The sequence below is a fragment of the Aquarana catesbeiana genome, linkage group LG06 (genome assembly GCF_042186555.1).
Source record: "Aquarana catesbeiana isolate 2022-GZ linkage group LG06, ASM4218655v1, whole genome shotgun sequence".
NCBI classification, from domain to species: domain Eukaryota; kingdom Metazoa; phylum Chordata; class Amphibia; order Anura; family Ranidae; genus Aquarana; species Aquarana catesbeiana.
In genome coordinates, this window is record NC_133329.1 from 120,144,504 (window position 1) to 120,169,523 (window position 25,020).

Sequence of the window (25,020 nt, forward strand, 5' to 3'; positions counted from 1 at the left end):
TAATTGGCCAAAGCCAGGGTGGCTTTGGCCAATTATAACTCAGGGGGTTTAGTACACGCCCCACACTATATAAGGCCACCTGCACGTCGTCCCTGTGTAGTTTGTTCCGGCGTTGAGAGACAGAGACAGAGAGACAGTGTCATTTGATTTAAGTTAGATAGATTAGGCAGGACAGTCAGTCAGTTAGCTACAATTACAGTGTATTGTGTATATATATATATATATATATATATATATGCATCCCAGGTGTTGTGTATATATATATATATATATATATATATATATATATATATATATATATATATATATATATATATATACACACTGTATTTAGTTTAGCTAGATCCTTTCCTGTTATTATCTTCCTACTGACAGGCAGGTGTTGTTACAGTATTTGAAGAAAACTGCTGGTGTTCTTCTAAACTTATTAGGCCCCTTTCACACGATCGGACCGTTCAGGTCCACCTGTCAGTTTTGACGGCAGACCTGAACGGCTGCTCCATGTTAGCCTATGGAGTGACGGATGTCAGCGGAGACATGTCCGCTAACATCCGACCCGGTTCGATCCGCTAAAATCAGACGGATGGCCCTACGTCCAGGTCCATCGCTGGCGGATCGGATCGGGTGAGATCTGATTAAAAGGGACATGCTGTCCGTTTTCATCCGATCCCTCCATAGGCGGCAGCGGCGCCTGACAAGCCCCTCCCTGCTCAGTGAGCAGAGAGGGACCTGTCATCCGCCGGCTCATCGGAGATCAACGGACTAATCTCCCGCTGAGCCGGCGGGCCGAGGCGGATGGAAGCGGAGTCCGCCTCGTGTGAAAGGGGCCTTAGTCCTATTAGCTACAGTATTTACAGTTAGTGTAGTGCGTCCTCTGCACAGTGTGCACCTAAAGCTACCTGTAGAAGATTGGTGGTGTTTTTCTGATCCTATCACCACCGCAGGCAGCTACATTATTTTTTAGTGTAGTGCGACCTCTGCACAGGGTTCAGTTAAAGCTACAAGTTAGTGTAGTGCGACCTCTGCACAATGTTCAGCTAAAGCTCCAAGTTAGTGTAGTGCGACCTCTGCACAGTGTTCAGCTAAAGCTGCAAGTTAGTGTAGTGCGACCTCTGCACAGTGTTCAGCTAAAGCTCCAAGTTAGTGTAGTGTGACCTCTGCACAGTGTTCAGCTAAAGCTGCAAGTTAGTGTAGTGCGACCTTTGCACAGTGTTCAGCTAAAGCTACCTGTAGAAGGTTGGTGGTGTTTTCCTGATCCTATCACTACCGCAGGCAGCTACATTATTTACACGTTAGTGTAGTGCGACCTCTGCACAGTGTTCAGCTAAAGCTCCAAGTTAGTGTAGTGCGACCTCTGCACAGTGTTCAGCTAAAGCTCCAAGTTAGTGTAGTGCGACCTCTGCACAGTGTTCAGCTAAAGCTCCAAGTTAGTGTAGTGCGACCTCTGCACAGTGTTCAGCTAAAGCTCCAAGTTAGTGTAGTGCGACCTCTGCACAGTGTTCAGCTAAAGCTACAAGTTAGTGTAGTGCGACTTCTGCACAGTGTTCAGCTAATGCTCCAAATTAGTGTAGTGCGACATCTGCATAGTGTTCAGCTAAAGCTACAAGTTAGTGTAGTGCAACCTCTGCACAGTGTTTACCTAAAGCTACCTGTAGAAGGTTGGTGGTGTTTTCCTGATCCTATCACTACCGCAGGCAGCTATATTATTGACACGTTAGTGTAGTGTGACCTCTGCACAGTGTTCAGCTAAAGCTACAAGTTAGTGTAGTGCGACCTCTGCACAGTGTTCAGCTAAAGCTACAAGTTAGTGTAGTGCGACCTCTGCACAGTGTTCAACTAAAGCTAACGGTAGAAGGTTGGTGTTATTTTCCTGATCCTATCACTACCGCAGGCAGCTACATTATTTTCACGTTAGTGTAGTGTGACCTCTGCACAGTGTTCAGCTAAAGCTACAAGTTAGTGTAGTGCGACCTCTGCACAGTGTTCAGCTAAAGCTACAAGTTAGTGTAGTGCGACCTCTGCACAGTGTTCATCTAAAGCTACAAGTTAGTGTAGTGTGACCTCTGCACAGTGTTCAGCTAAAGCTCCAAGTTAGTATAGTGCGACCTCTGCACTGTGTTCAGCTAAAGCTCCAAGTTAGTGTAGTGTGACCTCTGCACAGTGTTTAGCTAAAGCTGCAAGTTAGTGTAGTGCGACCTTTGCACAGTGTTCAGCTAAAGCTACCTGTAGAAGGTTGGTGGTGTTTTCCTGATCCTATCACTACCGCAGGCAGCTATATTATTGACACGTTAGTGTAGTGCGACCTCTGCACAGTGTTCAGCTAAAGCTACAAGTTAGTGTAGTGCGACCTCTGCACAGTGTTCAGCTAAAGCTACAAGTTAGTGTAGTGCGACCTCTGCACAGTGTTCAGCTAAAGCTTCACGTTAGTGTAATGCGACCTCTGCACAGTGTTCAGCTAAAGCTACAAGTTAGTGTAGTGCGACCTCTGCACAGTGTTCAGCTAAAGCTCCAAGTTAGTGTAGTGTGACCTCTGCACAGTGTTCAGCTAAAGCTCCAAGTTAGTGTAGTGCGACCTCTGCACAGTGTTCAGCTAAAGCTACAAGTTAGTGTAGTGCGACTTCTGCACAGTGTTCAGCTAATGCTCCAAATTAGTGTAGTGCGACATCTGCACAGTGTTCAGCTAAAGCTACAAGTTAGTGTAGTGCGACCTCTGCACAGTGTTCAGCTAAAGCTACAAGTTAGTGTAGTGCGACTTCTGCACAGTGTTCAGCTAATGCTCCAATTTAGTGTAGTACGACATCTGCACAGTGTTCAGCTAAAGCTACAAGTTAGTGTAGTGCGACCTCTGCACAGTGTTCAACTAAAGCTACCTGTAGAAGGTTGGTGTTGTTTTCCTGATCCTATCACTACCGCAGGCAGCTACATTATTTACACGTTAGTGTAGTGTGACCTCTGCACAGTGTTCAGCTAAAGCTACAAGTTAGTGTAGTGCGACCTCTGCACAGTGTTCAGCTAAAGCTACAAGTTAGTGTAGTGCGACCTCTGCACAGTGTTCATCTAAAGCTACAAGTTAGTGTAGTGTGACCTCTGCACAATGTTCAGCTAAAGCTACAAGTTAGTGTAGTGCAACCTCTGCACAGTGTTCAGCTAAAGCTCCAAGTTAGTGTAGTGCGACCTCTACACAGTGTTCAGCTAAAGCTACAAGTTAGTGTAGTGCGACCTCTGCACAGTGTTCAGCTAAAGCTCCAAGTTAGTGTAGTGTGACCTCTGCACAGTGTTCAGCTAAAGCTGCAAGTTAGTGTAGTGCGACCTCTGCACAGTGTTCAGCTAAAGCTACCTGTAGAAGGTTGGTGGTGTTTTCCTGATCCTATCACTACCGCAGGCAGCTACATTATTTACACGTTAGTGTAGTGCGACCTCTGCACAGTGTTCAGCTAAAGCTACAAGTTAGTGTAGTGCGACCTCTGCACAGTGTTCAGCTAAATCTTCAAGTTAGTGTAATGCGACCTCTGCACAGTGTTCAGCTAAAGCTACAAGTTAGTGTAGTGCGACCTCTGCACAGTGTTCAGCTAAAGCTCCAAGTTAGTGTAGTGTGACCTCTGCACAGTGTTCAGCTAAAGCTCCAAGTTAGTGTAGTGCGACCTCTGCACAGTGTTCAGCTAAAGCTACAAGTTAGTGTAGTGCGACTTCTGCACAGTGTTCAGCTAATGCTCCAAGTTAGTGTAGTGCGACATCTGCACAGTGTTCAGCTAAAGCTACAAATTAGTGTAGTGCGACCTCTGTACAGTGTTCAGCTAAAGCTACAAGTTAGTGTAGTGCGACTTCTACACAGTGTTCAGCTAATGCTCCAAGTTAGTGTAGTGCAACATCTGCACAGTGTTCAGCTAAAGCTACAAGTTAGTGTAGTGCAACCTCTGCACAGTGTTCAACTAAAGCTACCTGTAGAAGGTTGGTGTTGTTTTCCTGATCCTATCACTACCGCAGGCAGCACCATTATTTACACGTTAGTGTAGTGTGACCTCTGCACAGTGTTCAGCTAAAGCTACAAGTTAGTGTAGTGCGACCTCTGCACAGTGTTCAGCTAAATCTTCAAGTTAGTGTAATGCGACCTCTGCACAGTGTTCAGCTAAAGCTACAAGTTAGTGTAGTGCGACCTCTGCACAGTGTTCAGCTAAAGCTACAAGTTAGTGTAGTGCGACCTCTGCACAGTGTTCAGCTAAAGCTACAAGTTAGTGTAGTGTGACTTCTGCATAGTGTTCAGCTAAAGCTACAAGTTAGTGTAGTGCGACCTCTGCACAGTGTTCAGCAAAAGCTCTAAGTTAGTGTAGTGCGACCTCTGCACAGTGTTCAGCTAAAGCTACAAGTTAGTGTAGTGCGACCTCTGCACAGTGTTCAGCTAAAGCTCCAAGTTAGTGTAGTGTGACCTCTGCACAGTGTTCAGCTAAAGCTGCAAGTTAGTGTAGTGCGACCTCTGCACAGTGTTCAGCTAAAGCTACCTGTAGAAGGTTGGTGGTGTTTTCCTGATCCTATCACTACCGCAGGCAGCTACATTATTTACACGTTAGTGTAGTGCGACCTCTGCACAGTGTTCAGCTAAAGCTACAAGTTAGTGTAGTGCGACCTCTGCACAGTGTTCAGCTAAATCTTCAAGTTAGTGTAATACGACCTCTGCACAGTGTTCAGCTAAAGCTACAAGTTAGTGTAGTGCGACCTCTGCACAGTGTTCAGCTAAAGCTACAAGTTAGTGTAGTGCGACCTCTGCACAGTGTTCATCTAAAGCTACAAGTTAGTGTAGTGTGACCTCTGCACAGTGTTCAGCTAGGGCTGCAAGTTAGTGTAGTGCGACCTCTGCACAGTGTTCAGCTAAAGCTAACTGTAGAAGGTTGGTGGTGTTTTCCTGATCCTATCACTACCGCAGGCAGCTACATTATTTACACGTTAGTGTAGTGCGACCTCTGCACAGTGTTCAGCTAAAGCTACAAGTTAGTGTAGTGCGACCTCTGCACAGTGTTCAGCTAAATCTTCAAGTTAGTGTAATACGACCTCTGCACAGTGTTCAGCTAAAGCTACAAGTTAGTGTAGTGCGACCTCTGCACAGTGTTCAGCTAAATCTTCAAGTTAGTGTAATGCAACCTCTGCACAGTGTTCAGCTAAAGCTACAAGTTAGTGTAGTGCGACCTCTGCACAGTGTTCAGCTAAAGCTCCAAGTTAGTGTAGTGCGACCTCTGCACAGTGTTCAGCTAAAGCTCCAAGTTAGTGTAGTGCGACCTCTGCACAGTGTTCAGCTAAAGCTACAAGTTAGTGTAGTGCGACTTCTGCACAGTGTTCAGCTAATGCTCCAAGTTAGTGTAGTGCGACATCTGCACAGTGTTCAGCTAAAGCTACAAATTAGTGTAGTGCGACCTCTGTACAGTGTTCAGCTAATGCTACAAGTTAGTGTAGTGCGACTTCTACACAGTGTTCAGCTAATGCTCCAAGTTAGTGTAGTGCAACATCTGCACAGTGTTCAGCTAAAGCTACAAGTTAGTGTAGTGCAACCTCTGCATAGTGTTCAACTAAAGCTACCTGTAGAAGGTTGGTGTTGTTTTCCTGATCCTATCACTACCGCAGGCAGCTACATTATTTACAAGTTAGTGTAGTGCGACCTCTGCACAGTGTTCAGCTAAAGCTACCTGTAGAAGGTTGGTGGTGTTTTCCTGATCCTATCACTACCGCAGGCAGCTACATTATTTAAACGTTAGTGTAGTGCGTCCTCTGCACAGTGTTCAGCTAAAGCTACAAGTTAGTGTAGTGCGACCTCTGCACAGTGTTCAGCTAAAGCTACAAGTTAGTGTAGTGCGACCTCTGCACAGTGTTCAGCTAAAGCTACCTGTAGAAGGTTGGTGGTGTTTTCCTGATCCTATCACTACCACAGGCAGCTTCATTATTTACAGGTTAGTGTAGTGCGACCTCTGCACAGTGTTCAGCTAAAGCTACCTGTAGAAGGTTGGTGGTGTTTTCCTGATCCTATCACTACCGCAGGCAGCTACATTATTTACACGTTAGTGTAGTGCAACCTCTGCACAGTGTTCAGCTAAAGCTACCTGTAGAAGGTTGGTGTTGTTTTCCTGATCCTATCACTACCTCAGGCAGCTACATAATTTACACGTTAGTGAATTGCGACCTCTGTACAGTGTTCAACTAAAGCTACCTGTAGAAGGTTGGTGGTGTTTTCCTGATCCTATCACCACCGCAGGCAGCTACATTATTTAAACGTTAGTGTAGCGCGTCCTCTGCACAGTGTTCAGCTAAAGCTGAAAGTGTAGTGCGACCTCTGCACAGTGTTCAGCTAAAGCTACCTGTAGAAGATTGGTGGTGTTCTCATACTAATAATACTACAGGCAGGCAGTTGATTTTGATAGCTGCAGTATCAATATATATATATATATATATGCGACATCTGCACAGTGTTCAGCTAAAGCTACAAGTTAGTGTAGTACGACCTCTGCACAGTGTTCACCTAAAGCTACCTGTAGAAGGTTGGTGGTGTTTTCCTGATCCTATCACTACCGCAGGCAGCTACATTATTTACACGTTAGTGTAGTGCGACCTCTGCACAGTGTTCAGCTAAAGCTACCTGTAGAAGGTTGGTGTTGTTTTCCTGATCCTATCACTACCGCAGGCAGCTACATTATTTACATGTTAGTGTAGTGCGATCTCTGCACAGTGTTCAGCTAAAGCTACAAGTTAGTGTACTGCGACCTCTGCACAGTGTTCAGCTAGAGCTACAAGTTAGTGTAGTGCGACCTCTGCATAGTGTTCAACTAAAGCTACCTGTAGAAGGTTGGTGTTGTTTTCCTGATCCTATCACTACCGCAGGCAGCTACATTATTTACAAGTTAGTGTAGTGCGACCTCTGCACAGTGTTCAGCTAAAGCTACCTGTAGAAGGTTGGTGGTGTTTTCCTGATCCTATCACTACCGCAGGCAGCTACATTATTTAAACGTTAGTGTAGTGCGTCCTCTGCACAGTGTTCAGCTAAAGCTACAAGTTAGTGTAGTGCGACCTCTGCACAGTGTTCAGCTAAAGCTACTGTGCTGTATCTGCATCTCTCGCAACCTCCTTCTGATTCCTCATCCATGGCGGCTGGTATCTGTACCTCTCCTCTCCTGCTATCTGGATCTTGGATCCAGATGGAAGTTTGGATGTCCCAGACTGCAGGAAGCTTTCCCGCTGCTTGCCACCAATGTCACGGGAAAACATTCCACACTCCGCTTGAGTGCTTCCGTCATATACCACTTCCTCCCAGTCTGTATACAGATATCCCAACCTCTCTGAGCACAAACAAGGCGACACTTGCTTGTTGCTACCAAGAACTGACTTTTTCTTTCAATGGTTTTTATTGAAGTTTTTAGAAAAGAATATGTTTTACAACATAAAAGGAAGGGAGAAAAGTGATATACACATTCAGGTTGTATACAATCCGGTGATATACATTCTCAGAAACTTTCATTTAGTTAATTAGTTGTTCAAGAGGCATGTAAACATTTAACATAAGCAGAGTATGTTCACTGTGCGTTGTGTTTTTCTTGTTTTCATTAGTCAAACGTTAATAGAAACAGAACCATCAATAAAAACATTAACTTTTGGACCATATTGACCATTGTTTATCAAATTTTTTGCATTGTAAAGAGTTTATTGCTAAGAGGCGCTCGAAAGTGTAATTTCTATGAACTGCTTTGGTTATGTCTGATAGGTTAATGGCATTGGTGGATTTCCAATTTCGTAATATCGTTAAGCGTGTTTCAAGCAAAATATGAGTTACGACTGGTCTAAAGTTTATATGACATTTTTCTATGTTCAGGTGCAATATTGCCAGCGCTGGGTCTGGTTGAGATATTACTCCCGTTAACGTGGAAATCAATTTAAACACTTGGTTCCAAATGCATTTAACAGCAGGACAACACCAAAGCATATGCAGTAAATTGCCTATTTGCCCACAGGCTCTCCAGCAATTTGGGGATGTTCCCGGGAAGAATTTCGCTATTCTATATGGGGTGTAGTGCCATCTATTGGCCATTTTAATAGTTAATTCCCAATGCTTAATGCAGTGGGAAGCCTTGTGTATTGCTCTAAAGCAGGGGTCTCAAACTAGTGGCCCTCCAGCTGTTGCAGAACTACAAATCCCATCATGCCTCTGCCTGAGGGTGTCATGCTTGTAACTGTCAGCCTTGCAATGCCTCGTGGGACTTGTAGTTTCGTAACAGCTGGAGGGCCACCAGTTTGAGACCCCTGCTCTAAAGGCTTGTTGCCACTGTTCATCTGAGGCTGATATACCTAGTTCTTCTTCCCATTTCTTCATTGCAGTAGTTTTGGTAAATGTGAGTTTATCTTTGGTGATATTATAGAAGAAAGATATTCCTTTTGTATGTTGTTTGGTTGTGGTGTAAAATTTCCAAATATTGCTCGGAAGGTGTATGGTAGGTGTAGGCTTAGATTTAAGGAAGTTTACAATTCTTACGCACGTAAACTGTGAATTCTTTGGAAGATGGTATTGTGTCATGAGTTGCTCCACAGATTTGGGATGTGTACCATTATATAGGTCTGATATGTGTAGTATGCCCTTTCTTGACAGGTCTTTGATTGTCAGCATTGGGATTTTTGTTTCCAAGAACGATAAGGGTATATTATACTGTATGTCTTGTTTGTCTTTATACGTATGTTCCCGTATAACTCTCCACGCCTTTAACGAGATTTGCGTAGTAGGAGGCAGTTTTTTTGTGTCCCACGGTATCCACCCGTCTGTCATGAGTAATAGGGGTAGATTGTTCATTGGTGCTGTCGTTTTTTCAATGTCCACCCATAATGGTGTGTCAGTTGTTTGAAACCAGTGTTTGATTTGGTCAAGGCGTACTGCCCAATAGTAGTCGTGTATGTCCACTAAACCTGCTCCGCCCGCTTGCTTATGTGATGTGAGATTATTTCGTGAACATCTAGCTTTTTTTCCCTTCCATATGTATTTCCAAGCAATATTCGCTATATTTTTTAATAGGTGTTGAGGGATAGACAGTGGTAGAGAGCGGAATATGTATAGTATTTGTGGCAATAACATCATTTTGTAAGCTGTAATTCTGCCTAACCAAGATACTTCGCTGTTGGACATGTTTTTGGTTTGGGCTTCCAGTTTGTTAATGAGTGGTAATACATTGGCTTTTATTATTGTGGATATTTTATTTGTGAGTGTGATTCCCAGATATGTGATATTTCCTTTACTCCACATATATGGTAATTGTGCTTGTAGCGATTTTCGGGTATTTGGTGAGATACCCATGTCTAATATGAGAGATTTAGTAAAGTTGACTTTATAGTATGATATCTCTCCAAAAGCTATGAGGATTTTATGGGCCTGTATTAAAGATATGGAGGGTTTAGTAAGTAGCAGGATTACATCGTCTGCGAATAGATTAATGGTATGTTTTACTGACCCAAACTGGAAGCCTGTTATCAAAGGGTGGGAGCGTATGGATTCAGCTAACGGCTCTATCATCAAATTAAAAATTGCAGGAGATAGGGGGCACCCCTGTCGGGTTCCATTCTTGATCTGGAAGGTTGCGGATAGGAACCCCGCAGAGTACACCTGTGCTGACGGGCAAGAGTATAATGCCATAATAGCTTGCAGAATTGGGCCTTTGAATCCAAACTTCCGCAATGTTTGTTCCATATATGTCCAGTGGACCCTATCGAACGCCTTCTCTGCGTCAATGGATAGCAGCAGAGAAGGCGTTCGAGTCTTTTCAGCATGGTTTATCACATTAATAATCCTTCTAGTGGCGTCCGAAGTTTGTCTCCCTCTCACAAAGCCCATCTGGTCTCTCGTAATGAGATTAGGTAATATGCGTGTTAGTCGCTTAGCTAGTAGTTTCGCGTATACTTTTGTGTCGGAGTTCAGCAGTGATATGGGTCGGAAGTTAGCTGGTATGTTAGGTTCCTTACCCGGTTTTGGTAGAGTCACTATATGTGCTTTTAGCATTTCCTGTGGAAAGGAGGCAACCTCAGCAGCTTTATTGAAGATTTTTGTCATGTGTGGAGATAGAATATTGGTAAACATTTTGAAGTATTCATTAGAGAATCCGTCCGGGCCTGGGGATTTCCCATTTGGAAGTGTATGTATTGTCATTTCAATTTCTCTGTGTGTTATCGGAGCATTTAAGTGTTCTAAGTGATCGTCAGAGAGGGCTGGAAGGTTTAGGTGCTCCAGAAAAGAATTTATTTTGTCTATAGTTGGGTGTGGTGTATGTGCATCTTCGTGTAAATTGTATAGTGAGCCATAGTATGTAGCGAATTGGTTCGCTATCTCTTGTGGATTTGTGATTCTGTGTGTTAGCGTAGGGTGTTGGATGTATGCTATTCTAGTTCTGGTGCGTGCCGCTTTCAGTCTATTCGCTAGGTATTTACCTGCCCTGTTAGCATTGGTATAGTAGTTTTGTCGTAGGTATTTTAAGTGTTTGTCATATTGTTGAGTTAGGAGCGTTCTGAGTTGTTCTCTAAGAGAATTGAGTTTGTCGATAAGTGCTGTGGATGGGGATATTTTGTTTTGAGTTTCTATAAGGTGTATGTCTGCAATAATAGTGTTCAGCTGCTGAGTTCGCCTCCTTTTTTCTCTAGTTCCCAATTGGATCAGGATTCCTCTCATAAAGGCCTTGTGAGCGCTCCATACAACAAATGGATCATCCACAGAGCCCTCATTTTCTGAAAAGAAATTTTGTATATGTTGGGAGATTATTTTGTGATATTTATTATCTTGGAATAGTCTGGTGTTGCAACGCCAGATGGGTGGTGAGGAGGAGACTCCCTTCTCTACAATAGACAGGGGAATGGCTGCATGGTCAGACCATGTAATTTCATGTATTTTAGACATGTTCACGTTTTGCAGGAGCCATTTATCTGTTAAAAACATGTCTATTCTGGAGTAAGAAGAGTGCCTGTTGGAAAAAAAGGTATAGTCCCTTTCCGAGGCGTGTAAGCATCTCCATATGTCGTATAGTTCCTCTTGGTGGAGTATGGACTGAAGGGATAGGGTTCCTTTTGACTGGCCTGATGATGTGTCCAGTGTCGGATCTGAGGTTATGTTGAAGTCCCCGCATATTAATAGGTTACCATATTTCATGGAATTTGCTTTGTGTAGGACTTTTTTGATGAATCTGACTTGGCGTGTATTCGGAGCATACAGTGTGATCACTGTGTATGGTTTGGAATTAATGTCTCCTGTGAAGATGATGTACCTGCCTCCAGCGTCAGTAAAGACATCTTTAGGTTGTATGGATAGCGAGTCCTTGAAAGCCATTAGGACACCTCCTTTTTTGCTATTTGGTGTATTGGCCATGTATATGATTGGGTAGTTTTTGTGCTTACATTGAGGAGCATTATGTAACTGGAAGTGGGTTTCCTGGACACAAAGAATGTCCGCTTTGTGTGTGCTAGCTTCCTTCCACAAGGAGAATCGTTTAGCTGGGTGATTTAGTCCCCGGGTATTAATTGAAAGGCATGTTATCGTCATTGTGAAAGGTACTTGTGGTTTTGTGGGGTGATGTAGTAGATGTACTCACTGCGCCCGGTTGAGGGGGAGATCCTTGTGGGTTGATGATGAAAGGTAGGTCTTTTCATTTCTTCGTGTGTCTTGACTGGTCCGTTACTTTCCTGGATAAAACTGTGTATATCAAAAAGGGTGCAGAAAAACAAGGAGAAAAAAAACAGAAAGTCAACAGGGGTTTGATAAGAAATGGATCCATGAATTGATCCCTGTGCAGTTGTAACTGCTACTGGTTGACTGGGGTGTAGGTAAGAGTAATCCTAAGCTCTTCCCTGGAGATAAACTGAATTATATCTGTGTGGAGTGTTATGAGCTTCCACCATTGCTTTTCTTGGATGAGCGCTTGTATGAGACGGTTTGCCACTCGTTCTGTATAGGGGTCAGTCCCTGAGGTTGCGCATGTTGTGCTGGTTGGTCAGATATTATGCCCCAGTTCCTTAAAGCCTTAAGTCCCTCTTCTAAGGTAGACACCGAGATGGTTTGGCCATTGTGAGTGATCGACAGGGTAGCAGGGTACTTCCATTTGTGCAAGATATTGTGGTTTCTCAGGGCTTTTGTGATGGTCAATAAATTTCTGCAGCGTTGCAGAGTGTGTCTAGACAAGTCAGGCAGCACTCTGATGGCGGCATACTGTTGTGGAATATTTTCCTGTTTGCGGGAAACTTGCAGAATACGATCTTTTATGTGGTAGTAGTGTATTCTCATTAAGACATCTCTAGGTGTGTCATCTGGGAGGAACGATGGTTTAGGTACCCTGTGGATCCTGTCCACTAGAAGGTCTGATGCAGTTGCCTCAGGTATTAAAGTGGAAAAAAAGGCCTGGGCATATTGCAGAAGCTGAGAAGGGGGGACAGATTCTGGAACCCCCCTCATTTTGAGGTTGTTCCTCCTGGATCTGTCCTCGAGGTCTGCTATTTTATCTTTTAGCCATAAGATGTCCTCCCCTTGTGCTGAGTGCGCTTCTACCATAACATTATAAGATGAGGTGTACTCCTCCATCTTGTGTTCTACCTGATTCACTCTGCGGCCTAGCGTCTGCACTTCCCTCTGGCATTCAGTGATTCCTCTCATCAGATCTGTCTGCAGTGAGGAGCGCAGGGACAGCAGCATATCTTTCATTAATGTATCTGACACTGGCCTATCTGCTGTGGGGAAATCTGTGATAGGATCCCGGCCCTTAACGCTCTGGCCTGTAGTGCTGGAAGGCCCGCTTACCTCCATGGCCGGATCGGCCTGTGATCTGACTGGTGAGTCCCTCCGCTGCCGCGATTTTGCCGGGCTGCGTGTTGTGGGGGTAGAGGGGCCCGAGGATTGTTCGCTGGGAGGGTTGGTCAGGCAGGAGGAAGCCGCTGATGCCTCCGCTCCGCTGTTCCGTCCGGATCCCTGGTCCGGCCTGTCAGTTCTGGCGCTGCCGCCATTTTGCTGAGGCCCGCGCGAGGCATAATAGCTTGTCATCTTCTGCGGCTGCTGTGGTGTTTTTCGGTGCCGTGACATCTTTTTCTTGATCCGCGGGGATTTGGCACTCAGATGGCAGTGTTTGGAGCCGTGGATGGTGCTGGTGGGCTCTGATGCTGGCGGATTATCTCCGGTGGGCGAGCGGAGCTCCTGGGCTAAGCGTCCATCTTGGAGTCCGGTCGCCACGCCCCTCCTAAGAACTGACTTTATTCAGAACCAGAATACAGTCTTATATACACAGGAGAAGATTACTCTAACAATACAAACGTAACCTAATTAACATGAGCTAATTATCTAATCCTTTATACAGCCTAGGTGACTGAGACATGACCTTTCGCCCAGACTTGTGGTCACCGAGCTTCATACAGTTAATTAACACAAATAACAATGGGTGAAAAGACTCTTAGAGCCACACTAGACTTATTTACAATAAACACATTATAGCAGAATTGATGACATTAGCATTTAACAGTACGAGTCCCAACGGTATAAATCAGTCTTATCATTCTAATATGGCATATAAAGGGTTCCCAGAGTCTGTGTGTTTTGGGGGGACATGGAGCTGAATCCAAAGTAACACCAACCCCAGGGTCCCCAGGCATACAGCTCACAGAGAGCACCATTCCCCCAAATGCTAGGGCCCATAATCAAAAGGCAACAGGCCCGCACCCAGTCCTCTCCAACAGCCTCTGTCCCGGCTAGGTCTGTGACAAGGACCTCTCCTTACTCCTCATCAGCTGGGATCTCCAACCCCACTATACCTTCAGTCCTCTCTGAGACCTGCACTGAGAGGAATGAAGGTGTAGAATTAGGTGTGTCACAGCCAAGTACTTGCGGGCAATCTGCTATCGGTACACCGACGTCAGATTGTACCAGGCAAATTTCCCTGCCCTAGCTGCTGCACCGCAAAAAGAAGTTCACTCCCAGCCATCCACATGCCCAGCGGTTGAATGCTAGCTTGGCAAAATTGCTAGCACTTCAACTGCTACCTTTTCAGTTGGTAGACTCTGCCCCCTTCTGTGAGTTTGTGGAATGTGCGGTTCCTCAGTGGCAGGTTCCCAAACACCACTTTTTCTCACGGAAGGCGATTCCGGCTCTCTACCGGCATGTGGAAGGCAATGTCTTGGCCTCGCTGGACAGGGCGGTCAGCGGTAAGGTGCATATTACCACTGACTCATGGTCCAGCAGGCATGGACAGGGACGTTACCTAAATTTCACGGCGCATTGGGTGACTCTTCTGGCAGCTGGGAAGGATGAAGGACAAGGTGCAGTAGTGTTGGAGGTTGTTCCGCTACCATGCCTCCAAAATGCCACTACTAGTGATTCTGACACATCTCTCTCCTCCACCCCCTCCTCTTCTTCTTCCTCCATGGCCTCTTCCTGTGCTTTGTCCTCGGAACCAGTGGTGCTCCGTAGGCATTCAAGGGGCTACGCAAGTACACAGGCCAAAAGATGCCATGCGGTGCTTGAGCTGGTGTGCTTGGGGACAGGAGCCACACTGGGGCAGAGGTTCTGTCAGCCCTGCAGGGGCAGGTTCAGAGGTGGTTGACGCCACGCCAACTTAAGGCAGGAATGGTTGTTTGCGACAATGGCACCAACCTCCTCTCCGCCCTCCGACAGGGACAAATGACCCATGTGCACTGTTTGGCTCACGTCCTTAACTTGGTGGTGCAGCGGTTCTTGGGCAGGCACCCGGGCTTACAGGATGTCCTGAGGCAGGCCAGGAAAGTCTGTGTGCATTTCCAACGGTCATATACTGCCAGTGCTCGGCTGGCAGACCTCCAAAAAGAATTTTTATTTTTTTTTACAAAATTGTTTTTTTTATTTGTTTTGGTAGAAAATAGTTTACAGGTTCAGGTAGTACAAATGCATCCATAAACAAATCTCTTTTACAAAATATAAAAGTAAGTGCAATAGCCCAACGGGGGCCAACTGTTATAGTTATACATCATATTTACCAAATTCCTCAACGGAGGAATGAAGTATACCACTGGTCACATAAGGGTAATGAGTGTGGACCACGTAGGGCACCACAACCTAAAATCACAATGCTATATACAGCAGGGATATTTCCATGAACACAACATCCACACCATACATGCACCCATCTATACTCATTCACACAAAAAGGCAAACCTTGTCCCACCCCGCCTCCACCACACCGTCCCTCCAAAAGGAATTTAACCTGCCCAAGAACTGCCTAATCTGTGACATGCCCACCAGGCAAACGTAAATACTTACCTCCCTAACTAGTGTCACCTGTGACACTAATACAGCGATCAGAAAAACGATCGCTTAGTGACACTGGCGACGGGGGGGTGATCACGGGGTTAAAACTTTATTAGGTGGGGTTAGGGGGGTACCCTAGACCTAAAGGGGCCTAACACTAACTGCCCTACCACTTATAACTGTCACAAATGACACCAATTCAATAATCAGAATAATTGGTGTCACTGTGATAGGGGGTACAAGGGGGTGATCGGGGGGGGGGGTGAAAAGTGTGCCTAGAGTGCTCTACTGTATGTGTAGTGTTTGGTGCACTTACTTGGATGACTTCTCTCCTCGGCGCTGGAACCAAAAGACCGACACGAGGAGAGATGACATCACTTCCTCCGCTTCTGTTTACAGTTCAGAAGCCGAGGAAGCCTGTCATTGGTCAGGAGCGATCGTGAGGGGGTGGCCATGAATCAGTGGCCCCCCCCTCACCTCGGATCGCTCCTGACAAGAATCCGACCGCCGCAGGCACTGGGCAGGCAGGCATGTACAGGTAAGCCCTTATGCCTGCCCATGCCATTGTGCTGACGTACATCGGCATGCGGCAACTGGTTAAGAGAAATAAAAACTCTCTTTGTTCCTTTTTTTAGAGTGACTGGCGCCCATCTTTCCATCTTGCACTACACCCACCATGCCTAGGAAGCTGCACCCTGAAGAGGAATGTCACCTCTTCCGCTCTCTGGGGGTCACTACCAGGCCCTTGGAGGTTGGGGAGACCGCTACACAGACACCATCATATGGAGGTTAATCAGTCACAGCTCAAGGACCTCCTAGCAGGGTTGGATCTAGCCTGTCTGATCTGGGGTGCAATAAAAAAGTCAGGTGACATACTGTGAACACACCTTTGTTTTCTCCTCTCCAGCTAGCTCTCCCTGTTTTTCTGGCTCTCCGGGTCTCTCTGCTGGCACTGCTGTGTGTGAGTTAGTGACAGTCTGTCATACAGTATTCCCAGTCTACCACGAGTCACAACCTGAGCCAGAAGAAATGTCTGACGTTACCTCTAAGCATTGCAGAGGTGGTGCATGAGTAAACAGGAATGCTAGTTCCCTGCATTTCTACATGGCTGCAATGAAAAGTGCATGTATTATTCCAGAGTTTCTCAACCTTTTTTTTTCCACAGCATTTTTAAAAGTATGAAAAAGCACCCCAGTCCTATTTATTGGGCTGAAGGATACCGACATTTGCACTGGATGATGATGTCACTTTCTCCTTGGCACGTCAGAGTCCATCCGTTATATCAAAGCCCTTTCTCCTCTTACATCAGAGTACCCTCTCCCATCACATCAGACTCCCCCCCATTACATAAGAACCCCCACTTTACATCAGCATCCCCCTTCACATCAGTGTCCCCTAATAACATCAAAGTCAGTGACCTTTACATCAATGTCCCCTCATCACATCAAAGTCCCCCCATGTCTGTCATTAAAGTAAGCCTCCCTTAACATCAGAGCCTTGTCATTGCATCCAAGTTGCTTCATGACATCGAAGTCCCCCATCACACCAAGATCCCTCCTTTAAAATTGGAGTCCACCATCACACTAGAATCCCTTCATTACATCAGAGTCCCTCCATCACACCAGAGACCCCCTTCACATTGGAGTCACCTCATTTCATCAGAGCCAGCATTCTTCACATTAGATTCAGCCCACGTCACAAATAAGGAAGATAAGTAAGCACTTTTATAAATGTAAGTAAGTCCACTGGAAGAGTGAGAGGCTTCTCTTCCCATGCCCTTTACAATTAGTGCCAGAGGCCTAAGTGTCTGTTGGCACGAACCCTTTCACCTTGATTCACTGAATGAATCAAGGTGACAGGGTTTCTTTAAGTGCAGCTCTGCTAATTTATTATTATTTGCACATACTTTCCATGTTCTTTCCCCCCTGGCTGTGGCCATACCTTTCCTAAGGATGAGTAGAAGTATAACAGCATCTAGATGCTCCAGAGGTATAAACTGTTTGCAAGGCCTAAGTACACTTTTCCTTTAGCTTGTACTGAGCAGGGTAGCTGATTTGGGCCACATAACAAGGAGCTCAATCACTGGCTGGGGACCATCAGCGTACCTGATTCAGTTATTTAATTGCAGAGTCAACAGAACATGATGCATCTTTACATTCCACGTCTTTGGTTCCAGCAGCATGAGTACATCTTTAATTGATGAACTGGAATTAGAGGCTAAGAGAAGACTAGTCATTTTTAGAGTCTTATCTTTAGGTTAAATGTGAATACATTTTGAAAGCAGCAAAGGTTTCTATAAGACGGCCTGCGGCTGGGGTTATTGAATAATATTCGGATTGTCTCCTTCTGGCTCCCTGCCACAGGCAATGCTTAGTGCTGTATAATGTATACTGCTACACGCCTGTAGCCTGTGACCACGTGCAGATATTCGGCTTTACTTGTCGTCGTCAGGTGACACCTGGGCTCACAGCCTTATCCCGAGAGGACCTCTGTTTGCATCTCATTATCTTCATGTAGACCCTGAGAGGCGAGTGGTCAGCATATTTAATATTGACCTCTTTAGCGGTTGATGGCTCAGCAGTACACTGGGGGGAACAAGTTGTCTGTTTAATTCACTATTTAAACTGAGGCAGGCAAAATTATTTGTTGAGTACTAGAATCCAAAAATATAGCAGAAGTCTCACAATGGATGTTTTAAAGGCTCTCTTTTTTTATAGCTTTCTCTCATGATCCACCATATGTGCCTAATTATTATTCTGGCGCTAGGGATAATTATTTATTTACTCTCTTTTTAAAGGGTCAGCCTACACAAATTTCAAATGTAAGTCATAAAAGGACACTTGGTTGGTTGAATCACTCCCTCATACTCACATAGGGCTGGAGATCCCACACAAACTCATTATTGTACTTCAGACTCTCCACTGCATTTTCTATAATATACATTTTTGGTGAACCAACCCTTTACCTACTTGCATGCTGCGCATACTAAAGGCTGACACTCATCTGAAGCCATTTGAGTAGATGTGTCCACCATCTTGGAGATAAAAAAAAAAGGATTTTTTTCTGGTGGATGTGGGGGGCCAATATTCATGAATGCACACTAGATGTTGCTTACAGTATTTTGGTTGATCCAGCTCTGATAACAACATGTCTTTTTATCTTAGAGAGAACAGTTATCTTAATGTTGACATTTTAAGGGCAAGTTTAGATTTGTGGTTGGCGGGCCGTTAAATACTGCATGTGCAGTTGAGCTGTGTTTTTAAGCCCCCCCTCATCAAGCTTCAATGACTGCAGATGGAAGTGTTCTCATGCTACAGTCGATGTGCTTCAATTCATGCCTGTGGCAAAAATGATCTGACATGCTCTGAGGGTGTCAAGCCCACCAAACGTGAGCCATTCAAGTGCACGAGGAAGCACTGCAAATGCCAATGCAATGCACGCAGTTGTGGCACATTTGTTTAGGCAATTATGGGGTAAAACAGGCGGAATGGAGTTGTCACATTGGCATACGTACAGCTCCTCTGACTGTGTTTTGGGTTTCAGGTGGGTGGTCGGGGGGATCAATCATCTGTTTTACTATCCCCTTGCCACCCCTGTGAAAGAGAACTAAAACAGTATACCTGGAACCCATGAAATGAGTAATAGTGGCAAGAAGTTGGCAGGAAAGTAAAGTGATTACAGAGGCAAGACATTTTTGTCCCAGTAGTTGTATCGCCCTCCTCCACCTCCTTATATATTTACTTGGGTCCTATCTCGATCCTGCCCATCTGCAGTGGCACTGTTCTCTGTTTCTCTCCGTAAAAGACACAGGCCATTGGCCCCTGTTGCTGTTAATAAAACACCATTGCACAGATCAGGTAAGTATACTATGTTTATTATTTTAGGAAAAAAAAGCCTTACATAAATGAGCCACAGTCAGGTTTTCATAGTGAGGATTAGATTACAGTTTAATTTGCAAGGCCATCTAATGGTGTTGGGTAGGGTTAAGTGGTTGTAAAATTATAAGGGTTCTTACCCTAATGCATGATCTGCATTAGGGTAAAACATCTATCAAAATTTGCCCCTCAGCCCCTCCTAAAACATTAACCTAAGCCCATTGTCGATCCACCAACCATCTGCAGCAGCCCCTCTCTCCTCTCGCTCTCTCTTCTCACTGGACACTCAGCATCAGTGGAAGCCATTGGCTGCTGCGACTGTCAAACAAATCCTTTAAAGATAGGGCGTGCCAGAGTCACACTATGCGCGTCTAGAGACGTACGCAGAGCCCAGCTCGGGATCAAGCCTGCTTGAGTGCCCTCAAGTGGCTTGCTATGAGGGCACTCGGAGAGGGGAGGAGTCAAGCGTGCTGGAGGGGGACCCCAGAAGAGGAGGTTTGGGGCTGCTCCTTCACCCCCCTATCCTGAATCAGGGAGCAGGAGAGCTTGAACCAATAGGAGGCCGGAAGCAGACTTGCTATGCAGATGCCGTGGATCATGGGATGTGTAGACCATAGGCGAGCTCTCAGAACAGTGAATAGAGCTGTGGACTTCAACTTCCAAAAGTTCCTGCATTTGAGGTCTACACTAGAGGGACCAGAGCCAGAGAGAGGAATGAAGGGATCACCTGGTGACTTGAGTGATCAGAGAGAGAGTCGATCATGTCAGAGACTAGGGACTGAGACATTGGAGGTACTCTTGCTGTGCTGGAACCCCAAAGCCAAAGCCCCAACTAGTTGCAGTGTGTGTGCCTACTGCCAATGAGGACCTGATTAGGAAAATTTGCACGTGAGGACTGAGACTTCTGAGACAGTTAACTACTATGTGTAGGGGACTAGGACTGCTGCCTGTCTGGAGGGGTGAGCTGAACTATACATCCTAAACTCTTGCTACACATTGTTAATCCATTAGAGACTGCTCTTACTTAGTACTTCATCAGACACTCATTACCCACACTTTTAAAAGGGAAAGGAACTTCATGTGCACCACCCACAGAAGGGCCCCACTGAAAGCCGGCAAACACTGGCAATTAGGCGCCATTACTTTATAGCCACCTAAAGGGGTACCCCTTATTCAGGACCACCTATGCACACCAGCTATTGCGGTTGTATGCCTAGTGTGCACACAAGGACCTTTATTTCCTTAGTTGATGCCCTTACTTAAACTCTGTTTGGCACAAGTTATAGTTTAATTTAATATTGCTATAGTTTTGTTGATTGCCAGTTTATGGATCAGTGACCATCTACCTAGTGCAATTAAATTTTAAATCTTTGATTACCTGTTCATTGATTGTTTAACTGCATTGCCATAATACATTTAATTAATCTATCACCAAGTTGCCTGTGGTAGCTTACTAACGCTTAAGTCACACAGGTGTGGGCAGGCCTATAACTAAATGTGTCAGTGGGGACTGAGCAATTTAGAGAGCCGTGGCAGAACAGAGAACCCATCATCAACAGTGGCTTCTGTGGGGGTAAGAATGGAGGTGGTTAGAACAACATCTATCTGATTGTAAAATTTGTTTCCTTGATTTCAGTTGGACACACGCTGACATGGAACATGCAGATAATAGGACAGAGCATATGTATTTTTCAGCTATTTAGCTGCTTACAATTAGATCAGCTTTAAAAGAACACAAGAAATGAAGGTGTTGCAATGATTACCCACATGTGATTTCTTTTACTGCATCCGCCTTTCCTTTCTTCCTCTAATTTTTTTTTTTTTAATAAAAGAGAGCAAACACACATTACAGCCATCAAAATGTGGTCCTCTGATATCAATGAATGTGTAGGTGGAGGATATAAAATAGCTACAATAGTATTAGTCATGTGATCTCTTATTAAATTGTACTTAGTTTTACACATGGGAAATATCCCTTAAAAGGAAACCTATAATCTGTTTTACATTTCTTGTTTTGCCAGATATAAATATGAATTTAAGAAGCTTAACTACCTAATGACCAGCTATTGTAAGCCTATGCTCTATTTTTCTGTGCATTCTATGTATAGATGTACACTGGCAATTTTTAACTGTTTAAGGGTAAATTCACACCATATGCAGTGGGACTGCGTTGGGTACTTATTCCAGCGCAGCCCACTGCATGACAAGGCTAAATGTACATAGTGCACCCTCAACCCTGTACTCTGCACATAGCGCACCCCTCAACCCTGTACTCTGCACGTAGGGCACCCCTCAATCCTGCACTCTGTACATAGCACACCCATCAGCCCTGCACTCTGCACATAGCACACCACTCAATCCTGCACTCTGTACATAGCGCACCCCTCAACCCTGTACACTGCACATAGGGCACCCCTCAATCCTGCACTCTGTACATAGCACACCCATCAGCCCTGCACTCTGCACATAGCACACCACTCAATCCTGCACTCTGTACATAGCACACCCCTCAGCCCTGCACTCTGTGCATAGTGCACCTCTCCACCCTGCACTCTGTACATAGCGCATCCCTCAGCCCTGCAATCTGTACATGGCACACTGCTCAATCCTGCACTCTGCACATAGCGTACCCCTCAACCCTGAACTCTGTACACAGTGCACCGCTCAACCCTGCATTATGTACATAGCACTCCCCTCAACCCTGCACTCTGTACAAAGCGCCCCCTTCAACCCTTCACTCTGTACATAACTCATCCCTCAACCCTGCACTCTACACATAGGGGTTCCCAACCCTGCAGTCTGTATGTAGCGCACTCTTCAACTATGCAATCTTTATGTAGTGCACCCCTCAGCCCTGCACTCTGTACGTAGCTCAGCCCTACACTCTGTGCGTAGCATACTCTTCAACCCTGTACTCTGTATATAGTGCACTCCTGAATCCTGCAGTCTGTATATAGTGCACTCATGAACTCCTGGTATGTAACAATGCCTCACTGTTAGTGGAGTTTGGTCACACCCACAGTTTGATACAGAGGGCGAACCCCGCCCAACTCTCTTCCCCTCCCAGAGTGGAGGTAGGTTGAGTTCCTGCACCTATTCTCTAAGAAAAAAAGCCCTGCTGCCCGCAAATAGTTTCCCATCACGCACACTCTATGATGTGCGGACACACAACACATATAGCCTCCACCCTGGGAGTCTGCAGCATCCTGCCCAATCAGCAGTGGCCCGATAGTAGATAGACAGCGCAAATAGCCAATGAGAGCAGTGGCCTGTCTCAGATAGCAGTGTGGCTGCAGCCAGTGTTGGCGAAGTGGGGGGGCTTCGAAGTGCTGCTGTGCCTGGCTGGAACTGTGCTGACTTGTGTGGGTTGAGCCAGCGGTGATGAAGGAAGGTGATGGCAGAGGAGAGGGAGGTGCTGGCTGCCTCTGGAACCCAACAGTGAGCTGCACCGGGAGGACAAACTGTATGACATCTCTATTCCTGGCGGTCCTTTTACTGCAGGCTGCATGACTAGTCATTCTTTTTAGCAGTACATCCTTGGGGATGCTGCTCGTATTGGGCTCTATTCTTACCTGCACTCAGATAAACTTCTTAGCAATGAGCAGAGCACACACAGCTAAGAACAGGTTCTAGGAGTTTTATGTCTATTGGTGGATCCCGTCCACCCCCCTTCCCAGTCCAATATGTGTAGGCAATGAGGAGATGATATGCTGTAACTTTCAGCAACCAATCAGTGAGCCACAATTATGTGCTGTAACCTATAGCAACCAATCATTGAGCTGTAATGATGCGCTGTAACCTCTAGCAACCAATAAGTAAGTGGTAATGATGCACAGTGACCTATAGCAACCAATCAGTGAGTAGTAATGATGTGCAGTAACCTCTAGCAACAAATTAGTGAACAGTAATGATTTGCTGCAATCTCTAGCAACCAATCAGTGTGCAGTAATTATGTTCTGTAACCTTTAGCAACCAATGGATGAGTGGTAATGGTATGCAGTACCCTTTAGCAACCAATGAGTGAGCAGTAATGATGTGCAGTAACCTCTAGTAACATGTAACAGCCAGTCAATGAGTGGTAATGGTATGCTGTAACCTCTGGCAACCAATCGCAATCGCTGCCTGATCTGCTGCATTAAACTGATTTTGAGTCTACCTGCTATTTACTGTATGTCTTAATATCGGGGGGTGGGTGGGCAAGAGAATATTTGCCCAGGGTCAAATCATTATTAAAGATGGCCCTGATGAGAACACCCAGATCCTTTTCCACCATTGCTTCCCCCAGTTGTACTCCCCCAGTACAGGGGTGTCCAAACGTTTTTCAAAAAGGGCCAGACTGCCAACAAGAATTATCTTGCCTTTGTGGCTGTGTGTGGTGAAGAGATGAGCTTGGGCGTGTTAATTGGATATACCGCATTTATCGGCGTGTAACACACACAGGCGTATAACACACACCTACATTTTAAGAGGGAAGTTTCAGGAAAAAACCCGTAAATTTTAAATAAAGAACTTTGAAGCAAAATAAGGGTCACAGTCCATCAATGCAGCCTGATCAGTGACCATCAGCAGCCTCTCCATTGCCCAATAATGCAGCCTGCACATTGCCCATCAGCAGCCTCTCCATTGCCCATCTGCAGCCTCACCATTGCCAATTAATGCAGCCTGCACATTGCCCATCAGCAGCCTATCCATTGCCCATTAGCAGCCTCACCATTGTCAATTAATGCAGCCTGCACATTGCCCATCAGCAACCTCTCTATTGCAAATTAATGCAGCCTGCACAGTGCCCATCAGCAGCCTCTCCTTAGCAAATTAATGCAGCCTGCACAGTTCCCATCAGCAGCCTCTCCATTGCCCATTAATGCAGCCTGCACAGTGCCCATCAGCAGCCTCTCCATTGCCCATTAATGCAGCCTCACCATTGTAAATTAATGTCGCCTGCACATCCTTGCTCATCTGCAGCCTCATCAGTGTTGGATTACACAGCGCTGCAATCTCCTGTGTACCCGGTGATCAGTCACACACAGTCCCGCCTGTAATAAACAGAACAGTGGTCCAATCATGGGCCAGGAGGCGGGACTGTGTGTGACTAATTGCTGGGTACACAGGAGGTCGCTGCTCTGTGTAATCTGGCGGCAGCCGCCCCCTCCTCCACTCAGAGACAGCAGGAATCAATGTATATATCATTTGTGGACCCCCCCTGCGGCGCTCTAGGATTCTTTGGGGGCCACAAAAGATATATATAGCCAAATTACCAGTGGGGCCGTTTAAAACCGGACTTTGGACATGTCTGCCCTCGTATGTATCATGCGTGCATATTTTTAGCCCCCAAGTGCAAAACTTCACATTTATTAACATTAAACTTCATTTGCCACATAGCTGCCCGATTAAAAATGCAGTGCATTGAGGTCAGCTTGTAAGTTGGAGACATTCTGTAAGGACATTATTCCACTGCATAGCTTAGTGTCATCTGCAAAGACTGAAATGGTACTTTTAATCCTAGACCTTATATCATTTATAATTATATTAAAAAGTGGGGTCCCAACACTGAACCTTGGGGTACACCACTGATAACCTTAGACCATTCAGAGTATGAATCATTAACCACTAATTTCTGAATTTGGTCTTTAGCCAGTGTTCTATGCATTTACAAACTGATTTTTCCAAGCCTGTAGACTTTACCTTATACATTAGCTGTGCTTGGGGAACTGTGTCAAACGCTGTTGCAAAATCCAAGTATACTATGTTCACAGCCACCCCTCTGTCCAAGGTTTTACTTACCCCCTCATAAAAAGAAATCATGTATGTTTTTACAACTTCTGTCTTTCATGAATCCATGCTGGCTAATGCTTAAAATGTTTTTTTTTCTAGCAAAAAAATCATCTATGTGGT